The sequence below is a fragment of the Chiloscyllium plagiosum genome, unplaced genomic scaffold (assembly GCF_037043375.1).
Source record: "Chiloscyllium plagiosum isolate Xiang-an unplaced genomic scaffold, Cpla_swu_hap1 HiC_scaffold_26, whole genome shotgun sequence".
Taxonomy (NCBI): Eukaryota; Metazoa; Chordata; class Chondrichthyes; order Orectolobiformes; family Hemiscylliidae; genus Chiloscyllium; species Chiloscyllium plagiosum.
In genome coordinates, this window is record NW_028270164.1 from 10,208,380 (window position 1) to 10,233,025 (window position 24,646).

At 45.2% G+C, this 24,646-nt stretch overlaps 1 protein-coding gene across 1 annotated transcript in view; it reads right to left on the bottom strand.

Moving 5' to 3' along the window:
- nfasca (neurofascin homolog (chicken) a) overlaps nt 1–21,155 on the bottom strand; it is a 306,670-nt gene extending 285,515 nt beyond the window's left edge. Inside the window, exon 1 of the mRNA XM_087973468.1 lies at nt 21,029–21,155. The gene's annotated coding sequence lies outside the window, so the exon portion shown is untranslated. The remainder of the gene's footprint in view (nt 1–21,028) is intronic.
- Between the last annotated feature and the right edge of the window lie 3,491 nt (nt 21,156–24,646).

Here is a 24,646-nt window from a genome sequence, read left to right on the forward strand (position 1 = left end):
CTATCATGCAACAGACTGCATCTTGTTATGTGAGACAAGTCTTTTTCAAGAAGACTCTCCAGTGATTTACTGTATGCTTCACTGATGATAATTAGACAGGCCTTAGACTCCGCACAGAAAGTCCTACACCAGTCACTCAAAACCCGATATGACAAAGACTAATGCTCTATAAAGCCAATTTCAAATCCCATCATGGGGTTTCAGGGAATTTAGTTTCAATGAATAAATCTGGAATAAAATGTTTATTCTGGAGCTATTTTTAAGGGGACTATATTACTAATTCATTAATGAGGTAAAAGTTTGTTGTAAAAGCAGGTCTGATTCTCTAATGTCTTCAGGGAAGAAACCTGCCTTCCTAAGGGAGTCTTGATAATAGGTTAGACTATAACTCGAGCAGTCTGATTAGCTCTGAGCTGCCCTGTGAAATGGCTCAGCAACTAAACAGCTGGAAGAAACTACTCCAGCAACAGGCACTGTGGGGTGCAGCGCTTCTACATTGTGAGACATGATTTCCCACGCACAAACTTGATTGAGTTTTTTAAAGAAGTAACAAAGAAGATTGATGAGGACAGAGCAGTAGATGTGATCTATATGGACTTCAGTAAGGCGTTCAACAAGGTTCCCCATGGGAGACTGGTTAGCAAGGTTAGATCTCATGGAATACAGGGAGAACTAGCCATTTGGATACAGAACTGGCTCAAAGGTAGAAGACAGAGGGTGGTGGTGGAGGGTTGTTTTTCAGACTGGAGGCCTGTGACCAGTGGAGTGCCACAAGGATTGGTGCTGGGCCCTCTACTTTTTGTAATTTACATAAATGATTTGGATGCGAACATAAGAGGTACAGTTAGTAAGTTTGCAGCTGACACCAAAATTGGAGGTTTGTGGACAGTGAAGAGGGTTACCTCAGATTACAACAGGTCTGGACCAGATGGGCCAATAGGCTGAGAAATGGCAGATGGAGTTTAATTCAGATAAATGAGAGGTGCTGCATTTTGGGAAAGCAAATCTTAGCAGGACTTACACACTTAATGGTAAGGTCCTAGGGAGTGTTGCTGAACAAAGAGACCTTGGAGTGCAGGTTCATGGCTCCTTGAAAGTGGAGTCGCAGATAGATAGGATAGTGAAGGCGGCATTTGGTATGCTTTCCTTTATTGGTCAGAGTATTGAGTACAGGAGTTGGAAGGTCATGTTGCAGCTATACAGGACATTGGTTAGGCCACTGTTGGAATATTGCATGCAATTCTGGTCTCCTTCCTATCGGAAAGATGTTGTGAAACTTGAAAGGGTTCAGAAAAGATTTACAAGGATGTTGTCAGGGTTGGAGGATTTGAGCTATCGGGAGAGGCTGAACAGGCTGGAGCTGTTTTCCCTGGAGCGTCGGAGGCTGAGGGGTGACCTTATAGAGGCTTACAAAATTATGAGGAGCATGGATAGGATAAATAGACAAAGACTTTTCCCTGGGATCGGGGAGTCCAGAACTAGAGGGCATAGGTTTAGGGTGAGAGGGGAAAGATATAAAAGAGACCTAAGGAGCAACCTTTTCATGCAGAGGGTGGTACGTGTATGGAATGAGCTGCCTGAGGATGTGGCGGAGGCTGGTACAACTGCAACATTTAAGAGGCATTTGGATGGGTATATGAATATGAAGGGTTTGGAGGGATATGGGCCTGGTGCTGGCAGGTGGGACTAGATTGGGTTGGGATATCTGGTCGGCATGGACAGGTTGGACTGAAGGGTCTGTTTCCATGCTGTACATCTCTATGACTCTATGTGGAGGTGCCAGTTTTGGACTAGGGTAGACAAAGTTAAAAATTACACAACACCAACTGATAGTCCAATGGATTTATTTAGAAGTACAAGCTTTTGGAGTGCTGCCTGATGAAGGAGCAGCAGTCCAAAACCTTGTACTTCCAAATAAACCTGTTGGACTATAACCAGGTGTTTTGTGATTTTTAACTTTGTCTACATTACATAGACCATGCTGGCTCACCATAATTTTCCAAAGGGCAATAAGCACTGCCCTTTAACCTTTCATACCTAAGGGATGGTAAATAAAATGGTAAAGTTGCCATCGTCTTGCCAAACCATGGGGCTACTCTCTCATTACAGAGACACCTCAGGGGAGGGGAGAGATTGAGAAGCAGAGTCCTTCATGGTCACCTCAGCTGCTGTAGGAATTAAACCCAAGATGTTGGCATCACTCTGCATCATAAACCATCCAACCGAGAGAACTACCTTCCACTGTGCAGCACTGGGGGATAAGCATTGATACGTCGATTTAGTATTATAAAGAAGGCGCACGCCTATGATTGACTTCACACTGGCTACATTCCATTTTTCTACTTGAACAGCACTGAACGTGAAACAGGTTTGGGGTCTGTTTCAAGTCAGTTCTTGCAATAGAACAAAGTCTCACTCCGGCATCACAAGTACAGAATCCAGGTCGATGTTGCAGTGTATCGGAAACAGATGAAATATCAAACTGAAGTTCCTTCTGCCCCTGTGGGTGAATATCAAAGATCCTATGCCACTACCTCGAAGAACAGCAGGTGAGTTCTCCCTGGTGTCCAATGTTAATATGTCAACCAACATCCCTATAAACAACATTATCTGATCATTAGCACACTGCTGTTTATGGAGGCTTATTGTGCAAATGTTGACTGCAGTGTTTCCTAACAACGGTGAGAAGACAGTGAATGTAAGGGGAGGCATGGTGGCTCAGTGGGTTAGCACTGCTACCTCACAGCACCGGCGACCTGGGTTCAATTCCTGCCTCGGGTAACTGTCTGTGTGAAGTTTGCTCATTGTCTGCGTGGGTTTCACCTGGATACTCCAGTTTCCTCCCACAGTCCAAAGATGTGCAGGTTAGGTGAATTGGCCATGCTAAATTGCCTGTAGTGTTAGGTGCATTAGTCAGGGGTAAATGTAGGGGAATGGGTCTGGGTGGATTGCTCTTCGGAGGGTCGGTGTGGACTTGTTGGGCCGAAGGGCCTGTTCCCACACTGTAGGGAATCTGAAAAAAAAGTAACTCCTTTATTGAAAAAGACAGAAACCAGGGAAAGCTAGCTTAATAGCTGTCATAAGGGCAATGCTAGAAGGGGCTATTACTGAAGACTTCATCACATGACACTTAGAGAAGTTCAAGATAATCAGACAGAGTTAACATGGTTTTCTAGATAGTGGATACATTGCTTTTAATTTTCCAAAACTCTCTAGATTCAGGGATGGTTCTATTAGATTGAAAGACAGCAGCTGAAAAAGGAGCGAGACTAAAAGCAGGAAACCACAGGTGAGCTGGGCTAATATCTATCATAAGGAATAGAATTATAGAAATATTATAGAATTAGAGAATCCCAACAATGAGGACCATTCGAGTCCACACTGACCCTCTGAAGAGGTGCCCTCCACCCCTCTCCCCCGGATATTGGATATAACAGTCAAGCTGTCTCACGGAATATACGCAGGGAGATGATACTTTGGGGGATGTTTTTGTTTTGATGAGTGTCACATAGTTCACCTATGCCTGCTACAATATCCTATTTCACCACCTCTCACCAACTTCAATTGATGCACCATAGAAAGCATTCTGTCTGGGTGCATCCCAGCCTAATGTGGCAATTGCTCTGCCCAGGACTGTAAGAAACTAGAGAAAGTTGTGAACACAGCGCAGTCCATTACGCAAGCCAACCATCCATCCATTGACTCCATCTACACTTCTCACTGCCTCAAGAAGACAGACAACATCATCAAGGACCCTCCCATCCTGGTTATAATCTCTTCCAACCTCTTCCATCAGAGAAGATACAAAAGCTTAAACACATGCACCAACATTTTCAAGTACAGCTCCTTCCCCAATGTTATTAGTCTTCAGAATGGACCTCTCAAATTTCAAATCTAATGCTAATCTTACTTTTTGCAACTGTTAACTTTGTATTCCTCGCTCTGTTCTATTACCCTATGATCGTTGTCTGGTATGATCTGCCTGTATTGCGTGCAAAACAAAACATTTCACTCTACTTAGGTCCATCTGACAATAATAAAATCAAATCAAATATTTGGAGCTTGTTACCAGAGTGGTTAAAGAAATAGCCATGGGTCACTTTTTAAAGGAACATTAGATACACCCTTGAGAGCAAGCAATGGAAGGTTATACCTAGAATAAAAGCAAAATACTGTGGATGTTGGAAATCTGAGATAAATACATCAAATGCTGGAGAAACGCAGCAGATTTCAGCAAGTTTCCCACCAAGACACTCCTTATCCTGACTTGGAAATATGTCGCTGTTCCTTAAGTGTCGCAGGGTTAAAATTCTGGAATTCCTTCCCTAATGACATTGTGGGTCTACCTACAGCACGTCATCCTGGAGTTCAGTTACGAGTAGCATACCGCAAGGATCTGTTTTGGGGTCATTGCGGTTTCTCAATTTTATAAATGACCTGGATGAGGGCATAGAAGGGTGGATTAGTAAATTTGTGGATGATACAAAGGTGAGTAGAGTTGTGGATAGTATCGGAGGATGTTGTAGGTTACAGAAATACAGAAATAAGCTGCAGAGCTGAGCTGAGATGAAGAAAATGGAGTTTAATGAGGAAAAGTGTGATGTGATTCACTTTGGAAGGACTAACAGGAATGCAGAGTACTGGGTTAATGGTAAGATTCTTGGTAGTGTAGATGAACAGAGAGATCTCAGTGTCCATGTACATAGATCTCTGAAAGTTGCCACCCAGGTTGTTAGAGCTGTTAAGAAGACATACAGTGTGCGTTAGCTTTTATTAGTAGAGGGATTGAGTTTCGGAGCCACAAGGTCATGCTGCAGCAGTACAAAACTCAGGTGCTGCCGCACTTGGAGTATTGTGTACAGTTCTGGTCATGGCATTATGGGAAGCATGTGAAAGCTTTGAAAAAGGTTCAGAGGAGATTTACCAGGATGTTGCCTGGTATGGAGGGAAGGTCTTATTAGGAAAGGCTGAGGTACTTGAGGCTGTTTTCATTAGAGAGAAGAAGGTTTAGAGGTGACTTAATTGAGACATATAAGATAATCAGAGGGTTAGATAGGGTGGACAGTGAGAGCCCTTTTCCTCAGATGCTGATGGCTAGCACGAGAGGATACAGCTTTAAATTGAGGGATGATAGATGTAGGACAGATGTTAGAGTTAGTTTCTTTACTCAGAGAGTAGTAGAGTAGTCTCACCAACTTTAAGGACATTTAAATGGTCATTGGATAGGCATATGGATGAAAAGGGAATAGTGTAGATAGATGGGCTTCAGATTGGATCCGCAGGTGGGTGCAAGATCAAGATCTGAATGGCCTGTACTGAGTTGTAAAGTTCTGTATTCTACGGACTACAATGGTTTAAGAAAGCAGCCCACCACCACCTTCGCATGCACAACTAACGATGAACAATAAATGCTGACCCAGCCAGTGATGCCTATATCTTGCAAGTGACTAAAAAAAAAATCAAAGATCCAACACCTTCAGTAAAACGAGAAGAGAAATTGGAGGAATAATGTTCAGCAATGGACATACAGCCATTGATCCAGCCTAGTGATGTAGCCATGTCTATCAAGAGTGGACTCATTAGTCTCCTTAGCAACAGCATCATCTCTTAGTCCCATGCTCCACTTATTCACCATCTGAACAAAAAGATCGATCATGGCTTTTAAAACAAATGACAAAAAAAAAGTCAACAGAAAAAAAATTTAAATTATTTAGACCTTATTTTCATTGACAGTTGAAAATGTTCTTCATTAAGCAGCCCATGTCGTGGGGTTAACAGTACTGGAAAATGCAAGGAATAAATCATTGAAGCAGTGAGTTATTACAAGGAGGTCACTGGGAACTGATTACCTCAAAGCTCCCTATTCATCATTGTCTGATTGTAATGAGAGCATCAGTTTGTGTCACTCAATGTGCCAAGCCTGATGTGGAGTTCAGCTCCCAGTTTGTTATACACCAGCTCAAGAATGATAGCGTCAACGGGGATTTCACAAACGTACTTTTTGACAGAGTAAACAATGAAGTAGATTGTGCTGTCACAGATGGACGGACCGTGGAAAGAATTCTAATATTCAACTGAATCAGAGACACAGTTGCCTGGTACACCAGAGATGATAATGTTTCCTTCCCCATCCATGCTCATTCACCACCACTGTCTCTCCTCATAATCCCATCTAATATTGTTCAGGCCTGATAGTATTCTGGGATGCTCCTGGAGCGTCAAATAACTGTATCATCCCCAGTGCAAAATGACAAAAAATAAATCAGATACAGTCAAGGACTTGTAATCACTGTACGTTGTATTCATCCCTTCAACTCAATGAGGTGTAGTTTTCCAATCCATCCATGCATAACTTACATTAGAAGAATCAATTTTCATGTATATAAATGTTTTTCACTACTTTGGGATGCCACAAAGAGCTTTTTAGCTAACAGTTACTTTTGTACTTTGAGGTATATACAATATCTATGAGTACTTAAACCATATAGTGTATAAATAGGAAAAACATGTTAACATCCCAATATATGTAATACTGTTTTGTTAGGATTAATGTACTTAGTAAGTTAATCCATGCAAAGAATCCGTACTCATGTAATCTACAGTGCTTATCATCAAAATGTATGAATTAAATGTCGGATAAGGTAGGCCTAAGCTGCAGGAATACACACAGTATCAAGAGTACATTAAAAATCAGCTTTAATACTTATCTACATATAACAAGTGACTGTTGTAAGAAACAAACTGCCCCACAAAATTAGTTGCTACAGTCAAGTAATACTTGCAATAACCTTTCAGAAACCAAAATCAAAACTTCACATCATGCCTGATGGGACTGGAATGCTAATTATTGTGCTCTAATCTACTACAGAGACAAGGTCTCCAAGTAAAAACCCAACATTTTCCACCTAGCTTCTGAGATGGGTTATAGACAGTTGGTTATCTACAATCTAATGGTAACTGTCCCCTCACCCCTTAAGGAGGCTTGGTCACACAACTTCCACAGTACTGAGCCCAATGATCTTGTAACTGTACAACTTTGAAATAGCAGGCAGCTAGGGGTCAATGCTGCCCTATACAACATCTACGGATAGCCCTTGCACAGCCATGATATTCTAAACCTAGCCTAAAGGTAGGACACTACCAACTGCAGCAAAAGGTCCTTAAGTTCCTGTTTATAGGAGCAGATGTGCATTGTAATAATGGCCTATCACCTGACTATAATTAAATACTCAATTAATATACAATAGCATTACAAGTAGTGGTTAGTAGATGAAAAGAAATACCCTGAGTGATTTGATGACGGGGAGAAAGACATTCAGTCGCAAGCAAGAGCACTTCTGGATATAAAAAGAAATATGTAAATAACACAGTGGGCAACACGGTAGTACAGTGGTTAGCACTGCCGCTTCATAGCGCCAGAGATCCGGGTTCAATTCCTGCCTCGGGCAACTGTCTGCGTGGAGTTTGCACATCTCGTTGGATACAGCTAACTTAGAGTTTTATTGTGTAGGGTTTCCTCCAGGTGCTCCAGTTTCCTCTCACACTCCAGAAATGTGCAAGTTAGGTGAATTGGTCATGCTAAATTGCCCGTAGTGTTAGGTGAAGGGGTAAATGTAGGGAAATGGGTCTGGGTGGGTTTCTCTTCGGATCAGGGAAAGTGTAGGACTTCGAGACAGGACGTGACAATCAAAGGTTAGAACATAGAACATAGAAAGGTACAGCACAGAACAGGCCCTTAGGCCCACGATACTGTGCCGAGACTTAATCCTAGTGTAAAATATAGTAACTTAACCTACGGACCCCTCAACTGACTGCTATCCTTGTGCACGTCCAACAGTTGCTTAAATGTCCCCAATGACTTTGCTTCCACCACCTCAACTGGCAATGCATTCCATGCATTCACAACTCTCTGAGTAAAGAGCCTACCTCTGGTGTCTCCTTTATACCTTCAAACTATGACTTCTCGTACCAGTCAATTCTGCCCTGGGGAAATGTCCTGGTTGTCTTGTTTTGTGACTGGAAGCCTGTATCTAGTAACATACAAGAGGATTTGGTGCCTGGTCCCCTGCTAGTTGTTGTACACATTAATGAGCTAGACATGAATATAGGAGTTTGATCAGTAAGTTTGCAGATGACATGAAAATGAGTGATGTGGTAAATAGCGAGGAGGAAACCCTTACCCGACAGGACGATATTGATGGGCTGGTCAGATGGGCTGAATGGTAGCAAATAGAATTTAATCTGGAAAAACGTATGGCAACCATTCTGGGAAGACTAACAAGACAAAGCAATATGTGATGAATAAGAGGGACTGAGGAAGTACAGGGGAATAGAGAAACGTTAGTGTGCATGTTCACAGATCCTTGAAGGTCACAGAACAAGTGGATAAGCTGGTTAAGAAGGCGCATGGGATGTTATCTTTATCAGTCAAGGCACAAGAATACAAGAGCAGTGAGGCTATGCTGGAACTGTCTAAGATGTTAGTTAGGGTCACAGGTGGAGTAGCAGTCACCACACTATGCAAGGATATGATCACACTGGAGAGGTGCAGAGGAGATTCATCAGGATGTTGGGCTGGAGTGATTCAACAACGAAGACAAGCCTAGGGCTGTTTTCTTTATTATGTCTGCATTAATGTTCATGTCTCAATCTCACTGATACCAGTTTCCAACTGCCCCACTCTATGATCCTCTGTGTTGCCAAAAGCTTTGTATCCCATCTCCATATAACTAACTCCATATAAAAATAGGTCACAGAAAATAAAAGTAAAGATAGCTGTACACAGTTGCAAGGTTCTGCTCCATACTTTTGCCCATCCACTTCTAAACTTTTCTTTGTCTATCAATGAAAAATATATGTTAGCAGTTTAACAATTCTCTATTTGAAGGAGGGTATTTACATCAAGTTACTCACACTTACATAGCACCTCTAACATTGTAAAATGCAGACTGGAGCCTTATCTAGAAACAGAAGCCATTGCCAGTCTGTCCAGGACCTCACATTTGGGGGAAAAAAAAATCAGTGCCAGTGGTGATGGCCAAGTTATAAATATACAACGAATATCAATGATCTGGATATAACGAGTCTTCAGCCTTTCTGCCTGACAGACTGACCAAAAACTACACACCTATCTCAACAGATTAATATAATATTAATGCAACACACCTAATTCATCATTTAGGTTGCCAACTCTGCTTGGATTTCATTTCCTGACCTCTGACCTGCAACCAGCCTACCCCCCCCCCCCCCCCCCCCAACAACCACACCACTGATACTGGCTGACTGACTCATCTGTCCACATGTAGGGCCACCTCCCCACACCAATCAGAAAGCAAACATATTCTTCAATGTCCAATTGGGTGTTTTTTCGTTGTCAATCAACAACCTTCATTCTCAAGTTGAATATTATGAGAACTTATAAAAAGCTATTCAAAGAAAGTGTTTCTCAGCAGTGATGTAATTTCCCTTGTGGGTGTTGTCTGCTGCAGTCCCCTGGAGATCAGTGTTGCAGTCCTCGACACTATAAGGAAATTCTGCAATGCTGTAAACTGTCACCCATTATTTAGTCAATATGGCAAAGCAAGCAACCCGCTTGATCAAATCCCCGTTCAGCACTTTAAACATTCACTCACCAGCACCAACTCGGTGGCAGCAGTTTGTACCACCTTCAAGATGTACAGCAGTAACTCACTCAGTCCCCTTCTTACAGCAGCAGCTAGAACAGCAAAAGCAATAAGTGCATGGAAACACCAGCACTTTCAAGTTCCCCTCCAGCTCGCACACCATCCTGCTGTAGTTGTGGATATGTTCACTGAGCTGGGCAGTTGATTTGCACACGTTTCATTCCCTTTCTAAGTGACAGCCTCAGTACTTTGGAGTCTCCTATGACAACAGGCTGACACCTAGCAATCCGCATCCATGAACACCAACTAGCCACTAAACACCACGACCAGCTGTCCCTTGCAGCCGGACACACAGGCAACAAGGACCACAAATTCGACTGGGACAACACAATGATCACACGACAAGTCAAACAAGACAGCCAGAGAATTTTTAGAGGCATGGCACACAACCACGGGCTCCATCAATAAACATACTGACCTAGACCCAGTATACTGACCACTGCAACGAACAGCTGGAACCAGCAACTGGAAGCAGCAGGAACGGAACCTAATAAATTCCAGGAGGCACAGTACAGCAGCACTTCATAGGAGACTCCAAAAGACTGAGGATGTCACTTAGACAGGGGACGAAGCATCTAAATATCTACTTCACAGCTCGACAAACATGTCCACAACTATGGCAACCAGCACACGAGCTACAAATCTTTATGCAAACCTTGAACACCATCCTGATTTGGAACTATAATTCCCATTTTATTCATCGTCGTTAGGTCAAAACTTGGAATTCACTTCCGAAGGTGCCCAATCTCAAATGGATTGCAATGGTTCAAGGTGGAAGAATTTGAACCATTGTAAACTGCGAGGAGGCAAGTGTGGAACGCCAGAAAGAAACATTGAAAGACACCATAAAATAGGGGTACAATTCTAAAGGTGATCCAGGAGCAGAAGAACCTGGGTGTATATGTGCACAAATCATTGAAGATGACAGAACAAATGGAGAGGGGAGTTTATAAAGCATGTAGTTTCCTTGGCTTTATTATTAGGGGTGTGGAGTTCAACAGCAAGGAATTGGTGTTGACCTTGTACAAGACACTTGCTAGACTTTAGCTGGAGCATTGTATATGATTGTGGGCACCATATTAGAGGAAAGACATGAACGCATTGTAGAGAGTGCAGAAGCAATTTGGGGGAATGGTTCCAGGAATGAGAAGTTAGGTTGAAGAAGGTGGGACTGTTTTCCTCAGAGAGAAGCCAGCTTAGAGAAGATTTAAAAGAGGTTTTCCAAATCATGAGCTTACTGGATCGAATAGTTATGGAGAAGCTGTCTCTGCTTATAAAAGGAATTTGACTGAGAGAATATGGATTCAAAGTGATGTGCAAAAGAAGCAAGGGTGATGTGGGAACAAGGGCCGATGTGGGGACAAGGGCCGATGTGGGGACAAGGGCCGATGTGGGGACAAGGGCCGATGTGGGGACAAGGGCCGATGTGGGGACAAGGGCCGATGTGGGGACAAGGGCCGATGTGGGAACAAGGGCCGATGTGGGAACAAGGGTGATGTGGGAACAAGGGTGATGTGGGAACAAGGTTGATGTGGGAAAAAAAGAACATTTTCACACAGTGAGTAGTGAGGGAATGGAATAAAGTCTGGAAATATGGTGGAGGCAGGTTCAATTGAAACATCAAAAGGGCACAGGATAATTACTTGGACAGAAATAGTGTGTATGGAATAAAGTAGGAAATTGGCGCAAAGTAACGATGCTTGTTTGAAAAGCCCATGGAGATATGATGGCCTGAACAGCCAGTGATTTTGTAAAGGTGACTCACCAGGATCTTCTCAAGAATGGGCAATGAATGTTGGTCTTGCCAATGACATTCACAGCCCATGGAAAAGAAAAATATTTACTGAGTTATCTATAGTTATAAAGGGGCTTCTTGCACTTCCCTGTCAGTTGATGTGTGAACATCTCCCAGATGTCCAGAACACATAGTGACAGCTGATTGCAGCGAACATTACAAAGGGAACATGTGTTCTGCACATGACACATGAGCTTAGATGGCTACGAGCTCGGTGAGGTAGGTTACTTATGAGACTTTATCAGGACTGCAGCCACACCCTCAAGTCTAACAAGAAAATGTACATTATCTGCATCTTCCAAGTGACGAAGCAGTCATTTGGTCAAAGATGAAAAACAGAACCTTCATGCCATCTCTTAAAGACAATGGTGTCACTTATTTGCAATGTAATTGCTGTTGTATTGTAAGGGAATGAGCAATCAATTTGTGCACAGCAAGCTCCTACCAAAAGGAATATGGTCATGGCCACGTTATATGTTTTAAAATGTGGGCTAAAGGATAAATATTGGTCAGGATAATGGGGAGAGTTCCCATGCTCTACTTCAAGATGTGCATGGGATCTTCTGTGCACAACCTGAGAGGGGAGGTAGAGGATCAGCTCAATATCACATCCAAACATGGCATTTCTGACAGCGCAGCACTCTTGCAGCCCTGCGCTGTTGAGTCAACCTAGCTTTTGCACTCAATTCTGCGAAGTAGGAGCTGAACTCACAATCTTCTGACTCATAGCAACAACAAAAACAGTTCTGAAGAGTCGTCACTGGACCCGAAACATGAACTCTTTCTTCCACAGATGCTGCCAGACTTGCTGCAGTTTATTTCACATTTTCTGTTTTTGTTTCTGATATCCAGCATCTGCAGTTCCTTGGGGTTTTTTTGACCTTCTGATTCACAGGATTCTGAATGAATACATGTTAAAACTGCAAAACTATTGGTGAAGGAGAAGACGACTATTCACCTTGTTGAGTATGCTCTGCCATTCAATGACTGATCTGGTAATCCTCAACTCCCTTTTGCTGCCTTTTCCCCAGAACCCTTCATTCCTTTACTGATTAAAAATCTGTCTGTTTCAGTAAACAGACAAAATATCGAACACATTGTTGAAGGAGAGACGTAATGACAGTGTACTGTACTGAGCTCATAGTTCTGGTCATTCAATATGCTTGAAGATCAACAAACACATACTGTGTCCTTATTCTGAATGAAGTGAAAACAACTATATATTACAGTGAAATTCAGTGATATATTGGTCGTTCTGCTATAATGCGTATTTGGTTAAAGCGAATTCACTGTAAAGTGATTGATGAATTGGGGACACTGTTTCTAAAGTGTGAACTTCTAAAATGTGCATTGGCTGTAACGGGAGTACATTGCCAACACTTTAAGCGTAACTTTTCTGTAACTTAGGGAATACAAGAACACAACCATCTTGTTACAGAAGAATGACCTGCATCTTGCACATCTCAATTCAGCTATTGAAGGTCTTCTAAAGAATATCGAAATTGGAGAATTGCCTTTTTACACTCAAACAGCTTGTACTGTTCACCCAGTTATCAGTGTAAGCAGGTTTTATTGGACTGCAGGACTGGGATCACAGCTTTCACTTTGACAACTGCTTTGCTGATGGCTGAATCATTGAAACTCTCAATCACTCAGCTTCTGCAAACCAGGAGACATGGAAATAAATGTAGGAAATGAGTTGAAGATTATCAGATCAGCCACCATCAAATCGAATGGCAGAGTGGATTTGATGGGCCGAGTGGCTTACGTCAGCTCCTATGGTTCTTTTACTTGAAAGCTGTATGATATCTCGTTCACATTTTGAAAGATTGGGAAGAGCTTATTCAAAATTCAGACTGCCCATTCTAGATATTTTCTAACTCAACCTGTTTGGAAATGTTATAATACACCCTCGGGAAGAGGTGGGACTTGACCTCAAGCTTCCTGGCCCAGAGGTAGGGAATTGGATTTTTATGTCACATACAGAAACTGTGGTTGTTCTCCCCACAGCGGTGCAGGGGATGTGATGGAGGTGTTTAAAATCACGAATTCCCCATGATCATAGAATCCTTAAAGTGTGAAAGTAGGTCATTCAGCCCATCCAGTCCATACCGACCCTACAAAGAACATCCCATCCTATTCCTGTAACTCTGCATTTCCCATGGCTAATCCACCTAGCCTGCACATCCTTGGACTGTTGGAGGAAACCCATGCAAACACAGGGAGAATGTGCAAAATCCACGCAGACAGCAGCCTGAGGCTGGAATGAACCCAGGTCCCTGGTGCTGTGAGGCAGCTGTACTAACCACTGAGCCACTGTATCACCCAACTACGAAGTGTTAAGAAAACATTGGTTTCAATCGGTGAAGGTTCAGTAACCAAGGGTGGCACGGTGGCTCAGTGGTTAGTACTGCTACCTCACAGCACCAGGTCCCAGGTTTGATTCCAGCCTTGGCCAACTGTCTGTGTGGAGTTTGCACCTTCTCCCAGTGTCTGCGTGGGTTTCGTCTGGGTACTCCGGTTTCCTCCCGCAGGCCAGGCGAATTGGCCATGCTAAATTGCCCATAGTGCTAGGTGCATTCGTCAGCGGGAAAATGGGTCTGGGTGGGTTACTCTTCGGAGGGTTGGTGTGGACTGGTTGGGCCGAATGGCCTGCTTCCACACTGTAGGGAATCTAATCAGAGGAAACAGGATTGTGGTAAAAGAACCTGAGGTAGCATTCGGAAATTTATTTTATAAACATTGATTTGTGATTTGCAATGAACTGCTTGAAAGAGCATTGGAGGTAGATTCAATTGTAACTTTCAAAAGAAAATTGGACAAATGCTCCAAGGTAAAAACTATGCAGACCAGCAAAGAGGTTGGCAGTGAGATTAATTAGATAACGTGGTGAAAGATGAAGAATTGACATACATTAATATTATTTTGGAAGGTACGTTTCAGATAGAGACAGATGAATGTGGGTCATCTGTATGGAGGTTTACTTCAAAGTATAATCAAGGCGAAAGGCTTATGAAACAATAACTACTCCACCATTACTCAGAAAGCAAAAGGATGTAGACAACCCAAGGTTTGCTAATGAAAATTGTCTATACTGTGGTGGTTTCTGACAGTTGAGTAAACATTGATTATTCTGAATGGCAAACAAACTTCAAAGATTTATTTTAGTTCAGAAAACCCAGAGATTAAGAGGTTTTAGGATGGTCTAAAGGAAACCTGACAGTAATCAGAAGCAAATTTAGTTTTCTCTCCTTACAGAATTCTGCACAGTCCTTGGAAAACACAATCACCTCAGTAGAAAAGTCAAGTTTGTGCAGCTTCCAAACCAGGAGAGTTTGTTTCGTAATCTGCAAGTTACCAGAAGCTGAGAATATTTAAGGTCTTGGTTTTAGGAGTATTCATATAAAGAGAGATTCCATACTTCATAGTAAAGAAACAGAGGCAAATCAGTTTAGTAGAGTTTAAAGATTTTAAGATGGAAGAGTAGTTTCTCTGTACTTGAATCTCTGTAAACTGATCGTGTTGACAAGCAGATTAAAAGCTTTGTTCTGGTGTGTGCTTTAAGATTTTTTAAAATTGTTTCTACATCTAGACAGCTTGTGTTTTATTTTATTATTTTTGGCTTTTGTATAATAAACTTTTGTCCTGGTGTTAAAGAAACTGCAGCCTCTTGTGATATTGCTTCAAGTGAAGAAGACATTTGGTATGCTTGCCCTTATTGGTCAGAATATTTGAGTATAGGAGTTGGGAGGTCATGTTGTGGCTGTACAGGACACTGGTTAGGCCAGTTTTGGAATACTGTGTGCAATTCTGGTCTCTCTACTATAGAAAGGCTATTGTGAAACTTGAAAGAGTTCAGAAAACATTTACAAGGATGTTGCCAGGTTGGAGGGTTTGAGGTACAGGGAGAGGCTGAATTGGCTGGGGTATTTTCCCTTGAGTGTCGGAGGCTTGGGGGTGGGGGGGGGAGTGACCTTATAGAGGTTTATAAAATCATAAGGGGAATGGATAGGGTAAATAGGCAAGGTATTTTCCCTGGGTAGGGGGGGGGGGTTCAAAACTAGAGGCGTAGGTTTAAGGTGAGAGGGGAAAGATTTAAAAGGGACGTAAGGGGCAACTTTTTCACGCAGAGGGTAGTGCGTGGATGGAATGAGCTGCCAGAGGAAGTGGTGGAGGCTGGTACAATTACAAGATTTAAAAGACATCTGGATGGGTATATGGATAGGAAGGGTTTGGAGGGATATGGGGCCAAATGCTGGCAAATGGGACTAGGGTAATTTAGGATGTCTGCTCACACTAATCCAGAAGTTGGACAAAGGGTCTGTTTCCGTACTATATAACTCTATGACTACCAAAAGTGTTAATTACAAATTTTAAAATGATCTATCGGGCCTGATCTAACATGTCCAGTAGTAATACCATCAGCTGGCCTCATAACAGTTACTGGACCAATGAGCGGCATGGATAGGAGCCATGGACTGAATGACTGCTTTCTCTGTGCTGTATTATCTTATAATTCTGTGTAAACTACAATATGCTCATCTTGAACTTAGAGAAATCCCTGTTCTCAAGAGCACTGGTAACAGCAGAGAAAGCATATACCATTGTCTCTGAATTCATGCAGGTATTACCATTATCTATTACACTGAATTCATGCAGACTGAACTGAAAAGTAAATTGACTGAAATTAAGGGAAAGTGGGAATGTCATCCACAAATGCAGACCGACTCTCTAACTGTATATAAAACTGGACACAGCCAGAGTACCATCAGTTGTCATTAAAAAAAACCCATCTGGTTCACTTAACATATTGATTCTTAAATGGTTAACGATAAGCTCTGCCCCATCAGGATGATCCTGGGAGGAGCTGACCCATGTCAGAAGGAGTCCTTTAAGAATCCCAAAGGGTAAAACCTGTAATACAGGAAATAGTCATAACAGAGCACCACGAAGAGGGGCATTTACCCCGACACTATCACCTACCCAGACCCACTCACACTGTCTCCCCTAACTCACTGCCTCCCACCCCCTCACCCACTTCACCCCCTCACCCTACCTCCCCTCACCCACTGTCACCCCCTCACCCTGCCCCCCACCCACTGTCACCCCCTCACCCTTCCCCCTCACCCTGCCCCCCCACCCACTGTCACCCCCTCACCCTTCCCCCCTCACCCTGCCCCCCCACCCACTGTCACCCCCTCACCCTTCCCCACTCACCTACTGTCACCCCCTCACCCTGCCCCCCACCCACTGTCACCCCCTCACCCTGCCTCCCCTCACCCTGCCTCACTCTCTGTCACCCCCTCACCCTCTGTCACCCCCTCACCCTGCCCCCCCACTCACTGTCACCCCCTCACCCTGCCCCCCCTCACTCACTGTCACCCCCTCACCCTGCCCCCCTCACTCACTGTCACCCCCTCACCCTGCCTCCTCACTCACTGTCACCCCCTCACCCTGCCTCCTCACTCACTGTCACCCCCTCACCCTGCTCCCCCTCACTCACTGTCACCCCCTCACCCTGCCCCCCCCACTCACTGTCACCCCCTCACCCTGCCCCCCCTCACTCACTGTCACCCCCTCACCCTGCCCCCCTCACTCACTGTCACCCCCTCACCCTGCCCCTCCCTCACTCACTGTCACCCCCTCACCCTGCCCCTCCCTCACTCACTGTCACCCCCTCACCCTGCCCCCCCTCACTCACTGTCACCCCCTCACCCTGCCCCTCCCTCACTCACTGTCACCCCCTCACCCTGCCCCCCCTCACTCACTGTCACCGTCTCATTCGTGTGTTTTACCTTTTTCTTCTCCTTCTGGGGCTGCAGGGGTTTCACAGTGAGCTTCAATGGCTGCTCTTACAGTTTACAACATGTAGCTAAAGCAGAAATGTGTGAGCACTCTTATATTGATCCTGATGTCTCACAAGGGACAATCATACATCCAAGACGGAACATGACTGGCTACTTGTTGTGAACTTACTTACTGTTCATCCAAGTTATGCCTAACCTGTGCTCAGAGTATCATTTGGGTATCCTTTCCCAGCTAAATCAGCTTTCTCATTCCTGATGAAGGGCTTATGCCCGAAACACCGTTTCTCCTACACCACGGATGCTGCCTGACCTGCTGTGTTTTTCCGGTGCCACACTTTTGACTCTGACTCTCCATCATCTGCAGTCCTCACTTTCTCCACACCAGCTACATCAGTAGCCCAGACTAATACCAACAAGAAAGACTGGTAGAGGAGATTGTACCCAAGACAGCCCAGATTAGAGGCACAAACTAACACCACTGTCATCCCAGAGGACCATTAGAGAGAGAGAGGACTGGTGGTGAGTTTAACCTGAGGGTCACTTCATCTGAGGTGTGAGAAGTGGGACCTTCATCTGTCCCATTATAAGGTGCTAACAACCATGAACCCATAAGACCCTTCAGGATGGGAACTCTGTTGTCCTTCCTGCTCCCAGCTCACCTGAATCCAGACCCAATGTGATTGGCTCTTAATGGTCCTCTGAAATGACCCGAGCCAGCCAGTTAGATCGGGACAGTTCGCGATTGGCAGAAATGCTGGCCTTGCAGTGCTGCCTGCATCCCAAATTACCCATCCTGACAGGACAAAGTAAATAACATTGCAACAACACAATCTGAATTGATACGAGTGGCTCCCGAGCTGATTTTAAGCTGCGTTTCTCCTGGTATTCGTTGTCTTGGACAGTGAGGTGAACCTGGGAATTTCTGGGGCCCCATTATAACCCCCGCCCTGAAAGAAATCTAAATGTAAGGGCTCACTTCTCCCAGACCTATCCTTCCCCTATCCCTGAAACATCAGTCAACACCGACCCCCCCCCCGCCCCCCCCCCCCCGGCACCTGTGTGAAAACCAAAGGGAGGAACATGCAAAAACTGGATGATTTGCAAACCGAACACATAAATTAGACGCTTAAAATCTACTGTAAAATCTACTGTGTTTACTGCGCCTACCGCTTTCCGAGATGTGAAGACAATGTAAGGTCCGCCTGGTGTTAATGTTTGAATTTAATAAACTTCGCGATGAACGTGTTTTCTGAGTGAAAAGGCTTGGAACACACCGCCCTCCCTCTCTGTTTAAGCGAGCAACAGAAAATCAAGAATTCTTCAGGGAAAGCAGAGGGGCCAGGCTCTGTCGCTCAGGACATTGGAAGGTACCGCAGTTAGCGCTGACCCTACCTAAGGTCGCTCGGCCGATGCTAGCGGAATATCGCTGAGCTGATTCCCTTATTCCGAGGGTTCAGGGATGTGCGGAGGACCCCAGAAAGTCACAAACCTCTGTCCTCTATCCCACCAAGTGGGGTCTTTACCCCGACACTGTCACCCACCCAGCCCTACTCACACTGTCTGCACTAACTCACTGCCTCCCACTCCCTCACCCTGTCACCCCCTCACCCCTGACTATCACCCCCCACACTGCCTCCCACTCTCTCACCCTGTCACCCACCCACTGTCACCCCCTCATCCCTGACTATCACCCCCCACTCTGTCTCCCACTCCCTCACCCTGTCACCCACCCACTGTCACCCCCCACCCCCAACACTGCCTCCCACTCCCTCACCCTGTCACACCCTCACTCTGCCTCTCCTCACACTGTCACCCTCTCACCACTCTCACCCCCCACACTGCCTCCCACCCCCTCACCCTGTTACCCACCCACTATCACACCCTCACCCTGTCACCCACTCGCTATCACACCCTCACCACTCTCACCCCCCCACACTGCCTCCCACCCCCTTACACTATCATCCACTCACTATCTATCCTCATACTGTCTCCCAACCCCTCACCCACTATCACCCACCCTGACACTGTCTTCCACCCACTCACCCACTGTCATACCCTCACACTGCCACCACCCACTGTCACCCACTCACACTGTCTCCCACCCATTGTTACCCCTGCAGTGCCACTCACGGAGAGCTGGGGATTAAGGTTAAAACAGGCCATATCACCAGTAGGTTCTCAAGTGTATTCGCTGTCTTCTCTCTGCGTTCTCCTCCCCATCCCACGACACCCTGTATTGCTCATTTTTGGAAGCATCTCCACTCTGACTCAACAGGAACTGGCCCAGGAGGAGAGGTGGAGAGTAAGGGCATTCTGTATCCTGACCTACACATTAAGATCTAAAACCAGAAGTTGCTGGAAAAGCTCAGCAACTCTTGCAGCATCTGTAGAGAGTTGATGTTTCTGATCCTGTTCAGAGGCAGGGTCACCGGACCTGAAATGTTAACTGTGAATTCTCTCAGATGCTGGGTTGGACCGAAGGGTCTGTTTACAAGCTGTACATCTCTATGACTCTATGCTGCCAGACCTGCTGAGCTTTTCCAGCAACCCCTGGTTTGGTTTCTGATTTACAGCATCTGCAGTTCTTTCAGATTTTTTTTTCATCCACACGTTAAGGTGCCCAGTCCTCAATATAGGCTCAGGGGGTAATCCCAAATACATGACCATCCTGTCCCCAAGTTCCAGTCCCTCAAGGAAGTGAGGGTGAGTGGATGGTTAGTGGGAGGGACTAGGAATATTTCTCACCATTTTTATGAGTCACTAGATTAAAGGGATCCCATGCCCCATATTAGGTGAGGGTGAGGGTGTTATCACAGCCCATAGAATAGGGGTTTCTCAGGGTCTGTCCCCCAGGGGGAAGCAGAAATTACATCTGCAGGTTAAAGAGATTTCTCTGTCCTCCCTGGTAAAAGGAGTCTTTTTTACTATCTTCCCCCCCCTCCTCCCCCCCCCATGTTAAAGGGGTCTCGATCTTTATTTTAACGTGGATATCCAAACTCCCCCAGCCCCTGTTAAAGGGGTCCCTGTCTCTCTGTCCCCCTATTGAAGGGGCCCCTCTCACTCTCTGTTCCCTGTTGAAGGGGTCTCTTTCTCTCTCTTCTTTCCTGTTAAAGGGGTCTCTGTTCTCTCTGTCACCCTATTAAAGGGGTCCCCTCTTAAAGGGGTCTGTTTGTGTCCCACTGTTAAATGGGTCCCTTTCTCTCTGTGCCCCCTGTTAAAGGGTCTCTCTCTGTCCCTCTGTTAAAGGGGTCCCACTCTCTCTCTGTCCCTCTGTAAAACGGGTCTCTCTCTCTCTCTCTCTCTCTCTGTTCTCCCAGTTAAAGGGGTGTCTCTATCCCCCTGTTCAAGGACGTCCAGTTAAAGGGGTCTCTCTCTCTCTCTCCTTCCCCTGTTAAGGGGGTTTCTCTAACCCCGGGTTAAAGGGACCAGAAGCCTTATTGTGAAGGGTTTCCTGACATCTCTCACACACACAGCTCTGTTTGCCTGCACACACCCATCCAAGCTCCCAATGCCATAAGGGCCTCTCCTGCTCCAATTGTTCCATTTACAGGAGCCCAGGACTCGCCCATGCGAGGCTGGCCCTGTCTCTGTCAGAGACTGTCCTGCTCCTAGCTCCTTATCGCTGAGGGGTGAGTCCCAGGGCCACTGCTACTGCAGGATGCGCAGCATCTCAGCCCCGCAGTTAGTGTGTGTGCCGGACCCCACTCCCAGAGCGCTGTCCCTCCACCGGCTCCGGGTCTCACCTGGATCCCTTTCGCTTCTCTTCCTGCTCCTGTTCCTGCTGCAGACACTCTGCTCCCTTCGCCTTTTTAATCGTTTCTCCTCCCTCCGCTATTTCAGGTGCACTTCACAGAGGCGCCGCAATACAGCAAACAAACCCCAGATACTCTCATCGCCGTGCGCGCCCCTGAGCTCCCTTGCGCGCTCCCGGACGCCGATACGCGTCCCCGGCACCCAGCAAGCGCAGTGCGTGGGGAGGGAAAAGCCAGCGTGCGCGCGCCCCCGATATAGCAGCATTGCATAAAAGGCCCAGAAGCGCGTTCTCGCTATCTGGGAAACCTATCTCAACCTCAATGATTTTTATTTAGCTTCGCAGGGAGAATAAAGGAGCACCCTAAAGCTTTCTATAGATATCTGAGGAATAAAAGGATGACTAGGGTAGGAATAAAGTTAAAAATCACACAACACCAGGTTATAGTCCAACAGGTTTATTTGGAAGCACTAGCTTTCGGAGCGACACTCCTTCATCAGGTGGTTGTGGAGAATAAGATTGTAAGGCATAGAATTTATAGCAAAAGTTTACAGTGTGATGTAACTGAAATTATATATTGAAAAAGACCTGGATTGTTTGTTAAGTCTCTCATCTTTTAGAATGACCATGTTGGTTTCAGTTCTTACATTTGTAAATCGCAAAACCTTTTTTGAAAAGTTACATTCTCAAGTGCACTTTAACAATTGGTGTCATGTCGGCCCAGATAAGGTATTGAAGGTGTTAACTCCGTGTGAGGCTGTCTGAGCCACAATGGTCAGACTGATTCTAATATTTAAAAAATTTACAGAATCTTAAATGGATTCATTCACTTTTTGAGCAAAGTAAAATGTAATTCTGCAAGTACAAACTCACCATAAACTTTTATGTGTTTGTGTGTGTTTGGGAGGGGGGGGGGGGGTATTTTCATGAGTGTCTGTGAGAGGGTGTGTGGGTGTGAGTGTAAAGGGGTTTAAGTCTGTGACAGAATGTGTGTGGGAGTGTGTGTGTGAGTATATGAGAGAGGGTCTGAGTGTGTGTGTGTGTGTGTATGTGGTTAGGGCAATGGGGTCACCTGTAATGTGACATGAACCCAAGGCCCGGTTGAGGCCATCCCCATGGGTACCGAACTTGGCTATCAGCCTCTACTCGGCCACTTTTCATTGTTGCCTGTCCCGAAGTCCGCCTTGGAGGACGGTCACCCGAAGGTCCAAGGTCGAATGTCCTGAATCACTGTAGTGTTATCCGACTGGGAGGGAACACTCCTGTCTGTTGATTGTTCTGCGGTGTCCATTCATCCATTGCCTTAACGTTTGTTTTGTGTCGCCAATGTACCATGCCTCAGGGCATCCTAGCCTGCAGCGTATGAGATAGAAAACATTGAAATAGGGCTTGTCAAAGACAGAAGTGGGAAGTTGTGTGTGGACCTTGTGGAGATTGGAGAGGTTCTAAACAAATATTTCTCATAGAGGCAGCATGGTGGCACAGTGGTTAGCACTGCTGCCTCACAGTGCCAGAGACCCAGGTTCAATTCCCGCCTCAGGCAACTGTCTGTGTGGAGTTTGCATGTTCTCCCCGTGTCTGCGTGGGTTTCTCCAGGTGCTCTGGTTTCCTCCCACAGTCCAAAGATGTGCAGGTTAGGTGAATTGGCCATACTAATTTGCCCATAGTGTTAGGTGTAGGGGAATATTTCTGGGTGGGTTGCTCTTCGGAGGGTTGGTGTGAACTCGTTGGGCCGAAGGGCCTGTTTCTACACTGTAAGTAATCTAATTTATTTTCACTCAGGAAAAGGAGAATATTGGAGAGGAGAAGAATGAGATACAGGCTATTAGACTTGAAAGGATCAAGGTGAGTTACGAACAGGTGTTATCAATTCTAGAAGGAGTGAAAGTAAACAAGTCCCCTGGGCCAGATGGGATTTTTCTGAGAATTCTCTGGGAAGCTAGGGAGGAGATGGCGGAGTTTTTGGGCTTGATCTTTGAGTCGTTGCTGACTACAGGATTAGTACCAGAGGACTGGAGGATTGTAAATGTTGCCTTTGTTCAAGAAGGGAGGTAGAGATGACGCAGGTAATTAAAGACCAGTGAGCCTCACGTCTGTTGTAGGAAAAGTTTTGGAAAGGATTATAAGAGATTAGGATAGCAACAATTTGATTGGAAATAATCAACATGGATTCATCAAGGGCAGGTTGTGACCCACAAACCTCATTGAGGATTTTGAGAAGGTGCCCAAGCATATGAATGAAGGTAGGGCATTTGACGCGGTGTACATGGACTTCAGTAAAGCCTTTGATAAGGTTCCACATAGCAGGCTATTGGAGAAAATTTGGAGGCAATGCATTGAAGGTGATTTAGCAGTTTTGATTAGAAACTGGCTTTCTGTAAGAAGGCAATGAGTGGTGGTTGATGGAAAATATTCAGCGTGGAGTCCGGTTACTAGTGGTGTGTTTTGGGACACTAGAGTCTGTTTTGGGACCACTGCTGTTTGTCATTTTATAAATGACTTGGACGTAGGCATAGGTGGATGGGTTAGTAAGTTTGCAGATGATACTAAAGTCGATGGAGTGGTGTACAGTGTGGAAGCATGTTGCAGGTTGCAGGGAGACTAGGGTAAACTGCAGAATTGGACTGAAAGGTGGAAAATGGAGTTCAATGCAGATAAATGTGAAGGGATTCACTTTAGGAAGAATAACAGGAAGACAGAATACTGGGTCAATGGAACTATTCTTGGTAGTGTGGATGTGCAGAGGGATCTTGGTGTCCACATGAATAGATCCCTGAAAGTTGCCACCAGGTTGATAGTGCTGTTAAGAAGGCATACAGTGTGTTAGGTTTTACTGGTAGAGGGCTTGAGTTCCGGAGCTGTGAGGTCATGCTGCAACTATACAAAATGCTAGTGCAGCCTCACTTGGAGTATTGTGTGTAGTTCTGGTTGCTCCATTACAGGAAGGATGTGAAAGCATTGGAAAAGGTGCAAAGGAAATTTACCAGGATGTTGCCTGGTCGGGAGTGAAAGGCTGAGGGACTTGGGTCTGTTCTCATTGGAGAGAAGAAGGCTAAGAGGGGATTTGATAGGGACACACAGATGATCAGAGGATTAGATATGTTGGCATTAAGAGTCTTTTTCTGAGGATGATGACATCTGCTTGAACGAGGGGGCATAGCTGCAAAGTGAGGGGTGATAGATTTAAGACAGATGTCAGAGGCAGGTTCTTTACTCAGAGAGTGGTAAGGGTGTGGAATGCCCTACCTGTTAATGTAGTCAACTCAGCCACATAAGGGGCATTTAAACAGTCCTTCGATAAGCACATGTGTGATGATGGGATAATTTAGGGGCATGGACTTAGATTAGGGTCACAGATTGGCGCACCATCAAGGGCCGAAAGGCCTTTGCTGCACTGTATTGTTCTATGTTCTCCTGAAGGTGTCAAGCAAGAAAAACACACCACCCACACCTTTAACTCTCTGCTCTTCACAACAGAGATTTGTGCCGGGGATCTTTCGAGTCCACTGATCTCTGGCCCTTGAGCCAAGGTCAGAATAGCTCTTGAGGGTCTCGAGACTGAACCACCTTTCTCAATCACAGGACATTCCAAAATGCTTTAGAACCAGTG